At 35.4% G+C, this 8216-nt stretch overlaps 1 long non-coding RNA gene across 1 annotated transcript; it reads left to right on the top strand.

Annotated features, from left to right (window-relative positions):
- The first annotated feature begins 622 nt into the window (after positions 1 to 622).
- LOC107790571 (uncharacterized) lies at positions 623 to 2792 on the top strand. The gene is made up of 2 exons (XR_012701993.1): positions 623 to 759; positions 2451 to 2792. It is a non-coding gene; the product is annotated as an uncharacterized LOC107790571 (long non-coding RNA).
- Positions 2793 to 8216: the final 5424 nt, after the last annotated feature.

An 8216-nucleotide genomic window follows, 5' to 3' on the forward strand; every position in this document is an offset into this window, starting at 1 on the left:
ATTAGTTTTAAGTCATACAAGTATATAAGCTTGAAGTTTGCTTTAATTACTTTTACTTATTAAGAAGGTGATGTACAAGCTGAATTAGTATGGCGTTCAACTTCTACACACTAATATAATAGTGTTATTGTAGTTATACAATCAGGTCACCTAAAAGATAACTATATATAATAGTCCATAAAATAGAATTAATAACTTGAAAAAAGCAAATTATATGCTACAACATGATAAAATGCAACGTTTATATAAATATTCTTTACACAATCGATAATATTAGTTGAATCCATTAGTATTTTCCACAAATAATGAGCTACAGTTACGTGTAGGGTGACAAACCCTAAATAATTCAATTTACTGCTCATATTTCAAAGAGAGAGAGAAGGGGAAAAAGCAACAAACCATAGAAAAATAATAATAAAAGACTATCATCAGGTTTCCAGTAAGTCTTTCTCTACCAATTTTTTTTTTATTACCTTCTTTATTCAGTAGTAAGTTCTTGTTACTTTCGTGGTGGTTCAAGAAGGAAAACTTTTGATCAGTTCAAAACGTTAACTTGACATTTTCTTTATTTTGTGTATTTAAGGTTAATTAAGCACATGTGTATGTTAAAAAATTGTTTTTGGGGCACTATAAGTAGACCCTCTGATAAACTTGATTTCACACAGCATCTCAAAAAGATTTAAGAAATGGCTCAACCTAAAGTTAGCAAAATAAGTATCTGTGTTGTCCTCTTTTGCTTTCTTCTCATGTTTGCTTCTGGTGAGTAATTCTCAAGTATTTATTTCTCTTTTATAGTTTACGTTTGTGTTTTCTAGTTATTGAGGGTTGTTCCCAGTGGAAGAGACACCCTTTAGTTATAACGAGTAGCATCTGACATCGCTTTGTGATTTTTTTTTATGTGTATATACAACAACAACAACAACAACAACAACAACAACAACAATCCCACTTAGTGGGGTCTGGGGAGGATAGTGTGTACGCAGACCTTACCCCTACCCTAGGGTAGAGAGACTGTTTCCAAATAGACCCCTGGTATCCTTCCCTCCAAGAACTTCCCATCTTGCTCTTGGGGAGACTTGAACTCACAACCTCTCGGTTGGAAGTGGGAGTTGCTTACCATCAGAGCAACCCTCTTGTCTAAAAAATATGTATAGATATATACAATAGGCCGATATGCCGCTTGAAAATACACAGTAAATATCAATTTGGTACATGAAGTAACTTGTTAAAACCACCACAATCACAGACAGAGTGGAGGCACAAGCCGAGTAATTTTTTCTCAAATAGTATATTTGGTGTTTAAAATTCATTAAATATGTACAAATATTCATTTTAGACTCGGTCATTAATAGTTAAAGTTATTATTCTAAAATTTAGAACCCATAAAATTGAAATCTTGATCTGATCACAAACCCAAATTTACTTACAAGCTGAATTGTGCCTTCAGGTCTGGACTGCTTGCACAAAATACTACATAAGGCATACGCCACTAGACTTGTTCCATAGGATATAGTATGGTAAATTCGACATTTATCTATGAGAGAGAGAGTGGGATTTTTGAATGGTCTCATGATCTATAAGCTTGGATTTGATCATCTGTATCCTTGGCGTAATTTTGAAATGACTTTTGTGGCAAAAATCCTTAAAGAAATCAACCAAATAGCATGCTTCATTTTGTAGCCTAAGAGAGCGTTTGACTAAGTTTATAAGCTCATCAAAAGTACTTTTTGACTTATCTTGGGATTTGGTAAAAAATTATTCCCTACGGTCCAAAATAATTGATTTTTTGACTTTTTTTTGTAGTCCAAAATAAGTAATTTTTCCAGATTTTAAGAATGAATTAATTATTTTTTTCTTACATTGCCCTTGGAGTAAATAGTGTTGGAGTATGTGTTAGAAGTATTTATGTGAAGAGATAGTAAAGGTTAATACGGTCAATTTCATTGCTAATTAATGTTAAAAGGTGGATTACTTAATCTGTGTGAAAACAGCTAAAAAATCACTTATTTTGGACCGGCGGGAGTATAAGTCAAAATCAATTCAACTTATGGTTTGCAGCTTATAAGCACTTTTAGTTTGACAATTTTTTTTTATTGTATTCTCACTAATTCTTAATTAATACCTTTCACAAAAGGAAACTCCTAACTTCATTTGCATTCCGTATTTATCGTTCCTCCTTTTCTTTACAAAGATACTATTAAATTTATAATTTCTTATAAAAATTACACAAGAGTATTTTAACAAAAGAACAAATTATGATCAGCATTATTTTAACACAACAAATCAAGTGCTTATTATCAATTTCAGGACTTCTATCCAAACATATAACTGTTTTCTTATCAATCAGTTTCAGCACTTAATAATATTTTTCAGCACTTAAAATATAACATATATGTGCAATAACCTAGAGGAATTCTAAGTATCTTTACTATGGTTCTATATATGTGCAGAGGTGCAAATAACAGAAGCAAAACACTGTGGGAAGCCTAGCAAAAGCTGGAATGGAAAGTGCTTTCCCAGGAAGTGTAACCATTGGTGCAAGAACAACGAAGATGCAGATTATGGCAATTGCTACCATGGAGATTGCTATTGCTATTACCATTGCTAAAAATAAATGGATCTGAATCTATTGCCATTTCATATATAAATGGCACTATCTGTGTAACATATAGATAAATAAGTGCTGCTATTACATGGTTATTGCAGCTATGGCCATAATCTATATGGTCAATCGTAATGTCTTTGTTTACTTGATGTGTTAATGTGAAATATTACGTGCATGTGTTTGGAAATATCTGATATCCTTTTTCTTTCCCACTCTTAATATAATAATTTTGGCACAAAAAGATATAAAATTTTGGATCAAAATTTGGACGCCCTACATATTATCACCCTTGCCATGCATTTGCAGTTGGATTTAATTGTATTTTAACTGGTAATGACTAGTTAGTTATTATTTTTATCAAATTACCAATATATTTAAAGATTATCAAAAAAATTAATTGTAATTATTTAATAAATGACTTAATTATATATATAAATATTTATCAATACATAGAGTTTAAACTCTTTGCAATTTATTGAGCTTGGTTAATTTTGACCTTGTTTTTCTTGTAATATAAATGAACAAATAATACGTATAAAAATGCAAGTACTGTGTCTCTTAGCTATAAAAAAAATAACATAACAACAGACCCAGTAAAATCTTACAAGTAGGGTTTAGAGAGAGTAGTGTTATTTTTGGGAGGATAGAGAGACTGTTTCCGATAGTCACTCGTGTTTAACCAAAAATTTGGGTCTTTGGTCAAAGATAAAAATAAATTCGGGTTACTGATAATCAGGAGACGAAAATAAAATACTTTTGAGAATGATGGTAAAATAGTAAATAATTTTGTATTTCAATGAGTTCCCAATAGTATTCCGTGTCCTTACAAATGATGATACTTCTTCCTTTTATAGGTAATTCTAGGTAAAGGAATGAAGCCTCAGCTTTAATGGTATAATTATGAGTAATAAATGATATTAAATAAGCCGTTATACAATCATTCCTATTAAATACCAATTTTCTAACGTATCAGGTATTTAATAATGAATTTGGACTCCTTTCTGTCATCAGATCTTTGTCTTTAATGCCTTCTAATCCGTTGGCTGTAAATGACTTGAATTGGTACGAGACTCGTATCTGCACTTCGTCTCGTGCCTATTTAAATTCCTCTTCTCGTGGCTGTCTCCATCCGTGCCTCTTAGTCAATTGTTGCGCTTTAACCATTTAACCAAACCACGGTCATGCCACGTCATCTTTAATATAAACTCAGTTTTTTCCCAATACAGATAGTCCCCCCACTTTCCATTTATTTATCAATTAAATAATTGGGAAGTGGATCTTCATAAAAAAAGAATTTTCGCCACAATTAATGCTTATGACATTATTAACGCCTCAGTAGTCTTTTCCATTTAATGTTCCGCCCATGTGTCATTTTCTGATTGATTCTGCTATTTACACCCTTTTTCAAGACTTCTTCATTCTCACTATTCACGAAGTGATAGTTGCCTTTATTATAGGCTTTCCATCATTACACTTCTAAGTTTGACGGTTCCCATTATATACATAACTTTTTCTTCCTTTGCCTTCTTCACAAATCTTCAGCAAACACTTTCTTCTTTATTTCTACTTTCTTTCGACTATCCTTCTTAACAATGTCTTCTTCAAACCCTAACCGTAAAAAAGTTCCAATTCTAGACCAATTCCCCAATGCCCCTGTTAGACACAGAAGAGGCGGAGGAGGTAGGCTTTGAACAGGGTTAGAATCTACTCGAGGCGGCTCCTCTGGTTCTTCTTCAAGGAGTTCTTTCCCAAAGGCCCCCTCTTCTAGAAGTAGAGAAATTCTTGATTCTTCTCAAGAACCCTCAGTTGATGAGATAGTTCCCAGCGATTGTCTTTTGAAAGTGACAAAATGTCTCTTCAAAAGCAAATTGCAAATTTGGAAAAAGCCGATACTTACCCTACAATAGTAACCGAGCTTACAATCCCCACCATAAGAAAATATTGTAACTGGAAGGATAGTCTTCAAATGTCAATTCCTTCCCCAAATCAGAGAATTTCCTCCTTTAGAAGTGGGTATTCTTTTGTTTATACTTACCCTTTCACTTTAGGTTTTAATCCTCCGATTGACCCAGTTATTCTTGATTTTTGCCGTTTCTTTACAATTTGTTTGGCCCAAATCGGTCCACTAGTGAGGAGAACATTGGCTTGTTTGAGATACTTATCCTCCAAAGCCAATGTCAATTTCACCTTCTCTCACCTCATTCATTTATCCCACCCTAACTTAATACGCCATGGGGTTTTTACCTTAACTGCAAGGAGCAAAAAAGTTCTGGTAAATCCTGAAGATGACAAAGATCGTAGATGGTATATCCGTTACATTGCTGTTCGTACGGTGGACTTGATTGGTGAAACTAATACTCCCTTCCCTTAGAAGTGGAATTTTGAACGTAGGTTTCCTTTTATTTATCGTACCTACTTTTGAGAATTTCAAAAGAAATTTGTTTTTAACCTCGTCTCTTCTTGGTTTTTTGTAGCAACCATGGAAGATGTGGAACCTATTCCCAACTTCCGTGGTTGGGTAGACTCACTTTTGAAGATTGCTTCTAGGGAGCAAAGAACTTGGAAATTGATTTCTTCCTTACATGGCTGGAAGGTGAAAACACATGGTATGCCCCTTTTTATATGTTTTTTTTTACATGTTAAGCATTTTTTCCTCAATTTTGATCATGTATATCCTTCCTCAATTTTGATCATGTATATCCATCCTTTAATCAGGATTTGGCGTTAGAGGAATGACGGCTGAAGTAGCTATAGCCATTCGCATGTCTGCGAATGCCGCTCTTGATTTGGATAAGGCTCGAGCCTTGCTGCCAAAAAGGAAATCTATAAAAGAAAGTTCTGAAGAAGAGGAGGGTACCTCCCTAATTACCAGGCCAAGGGTCAGGAGGCGAATAATCATTGGTGGTGAAATTGAAGACACTCCTGCTCGAACCTCCACCACCGAGCCTGTTTTGATTCATTCTAACGAGGATACCGAACCAAGAGATAATAATGAGTCAATTCAGCATCTTTTTGATAGTGGTTTCGGGAGTGGCGAGCTCGGCCCTATTTTTGATGAAGCTCCTCTTTCCTCATTCGTTCCTATTTCCTCCATTCCTCTGCCAACCGTAAGTATTTCTTTACCAGTTTTGACGACTTCCGTTCTTTTGCCAGTTTCTACCGCTCCTATGTCAGTTCCTGCATTGGTTTCTACATCTTCTCCTTCCATTCCTGTTTCTACATCTTCTCCTTCCATTCCTTCCATTGCTCCTCTTCCCTTTGTTCATCATACAGAGACGGGTTCTAGCAGTGGAAGTATGACTATGAGAAGTGTTACTCTGGAAGTTCCTGCCAACCATAGCCTCTTGAGAAAGACTGGTAGAGCCGATGTTTGGCTTGAGCCCCTAATTGGAGATATTGAGAAGAAGAAGATGGAGAGCCATAGCTGCTTGACTTTAATGAATGACATAGTTCATTCTACTTTGAAGGTATTTTTCCTCTTCTTACCAACAAGTTTTTTTTTATCTTCAATCCCTCATTTCTATGAGTTGTCTCTGTAGGCTAACCTCATTGGTACGGAATTAATGGGAAGAATTTCCCTTCTAGAAAGAAAAGCCCGTGAGTCTGAAAAAACTGTCCACGAGGCCGAAGAAATAGCCAGAGGAGCCCAGCTTGAAGCAGCCAATTGAAAAGTTTGAGAATGCTCAAGGGACCATAGAGGAGTTGCAAGAAAATAAAAACCTCCTGGAGCAGCAAAACCGTGGTTTGACTTCTGAACTAGCAACTGCCAAGGCATCTTCAAGCCAATTTAAAAGAGACAAAGAGCTTTTAGAATGCTCTTTGTCAGAACAATTATCAAAGGCTAGTGAAGAAGTTAGAGAGCTTAAGGCACTTTTGGCTAAGAAAGAAGAGTATGCAGGAGAGTTAGTGCAAAGCTTGACTCAAGCTCAAGCTGACTTACAGACCTCCTCTGACGAAATTCATGCCTTGAAGAGTTCTCATGCCTCTCTTGAAGCTTCCCTTGATTCCCATTTATCTGAGCACCAAATCTTGAAAAACGATCTTGCTATGTGGGAAAAGGAATATGGGCTTCTGGAAGAGAACTTAAACATAGAAGTGAGTTGGGCTTTCCTAAAATCTCGCCGTGATGCTTTAATGGAAGCTGCTCAGGAAGGCTTTGACTTGCAGTCTGAACTGGCCAAAGTCGTAGATACCATCGAGAAAAGTCAACAATCTACTGATACTCCTTCTCCTGTACTTGAAGCTCCTGGAACGGAAGAACTTTTAAATGAAGAAGTGGCTACTGCAGCAATTGGGGTTGCAATTCCTGCTCCCGAGGGTGAAACTTCTGATGTTCCAAACCCTTCAGTGACTAGCTGAAAATGAAATTGCTGTAAGGGATCTTTTGATGAAGTCCCCAGTTATCATAATGGGGCATTTGTATAAAACAAATATTTTGTTGACTAAGTTTGTACTTAGTTTTTTTTATATTAAGAAGTTTTATCGGTACTTCTGTATATTCTATTCTTGCCTATTTATCTAGGACTTATGGAATAGCTTAGCATTTTTATCCTTATAAAATGCTTTATGATTCTTCTCATGGATTATCAACATGAGGCTTATAAAAGAGGGCCATTTTATTTTATCGACACTTAATGAAGAAGACGTCTCAACTTCATAATGGTGTTATAATACGATGAAAGAAATAGGAATACACACGTTTTTTATGAAACAACTTTGGCAAGTTTTTATTCATAAACTTTAACAAGTGTTTGACTATTACATGTATTACAATACATCTACAACTTTCTCGTAACTATTTTTCTTGTAACAGATTTGTACATAACATAGAATATACAAGGTTTTTCTTCATAACCTGTTTCAGTACATAGTCATGACCCTATCTTTATATATTAAGAAGGGTTTAAGAGGTGACTTTGTTTATGAGTTTTGAGAGATGACTCTGTTATTCTCATGAATGCTGAAGACTTCGTAACTTTTACTCAACACTTGTCTCTTTGTGGACGACTTTTGTTCGATATTCGTATCTGCATTTCTACACGTATATGTGTACAATATTGTAGTCCCCCAAGTGTTTGAGCGGTGAAATATGAAACCTCGAGCATTTATTTCTTTTACTTTGGCCTTTTTCCTGAAACAGAAAGATATACGGGACTCGAAGGTGTGATTCTAGATGAAGACTGCCTAACTCGTGTGTATTTCCATCAGATTAATTGTAACCCTGGGCTAGGAATTTAAGAATACTCCATTTTGCCTTGCAGGTTGTGACTCATCATTTGGCACGAGTTAGGGTATTTTGCCTAGCATCTAAAATCGTTAGTAAAATATTAATAATCCAAGAGAGAAATTTTAACATGGTGATACCTGACCGTAGGTACTTTCTCAAAAGTAATATCTTTTTAAGTGGACGGCATTCCAATGTGAGGGTAAAATTTTAACGTCCATTGTCTCCAACTGGTATGCTCCTTTTCCCGCAATGTCACAGACTTTGTACGGTCCTTCCCATATTGGACTTAACTTTCCTGAGTTGGTAGCCTTTGCAGATTGGAACACCTTTTTAAGCACGAAGTCCCCAATTTTGAAAAATCTGAGGCGTGCTTTCCTATTGTAA

The sequence above is a fragment of the Nicotiana tabacum genome, chromosome 18 (assembly GCF_000715075.1).
Source record: "Nicotiana tabacum cultivar K326 chromosome 18, ASM71507v2, whole genome shotgun sequence".
Classification (NCBI taxonomy): domain Eukaryota; kingdom Viridiplantae; phylum Streptophyta; class Magnoliopsida; order Solanales; family Solanaceae; genus Nicotiana; species Nicotiana tabacum.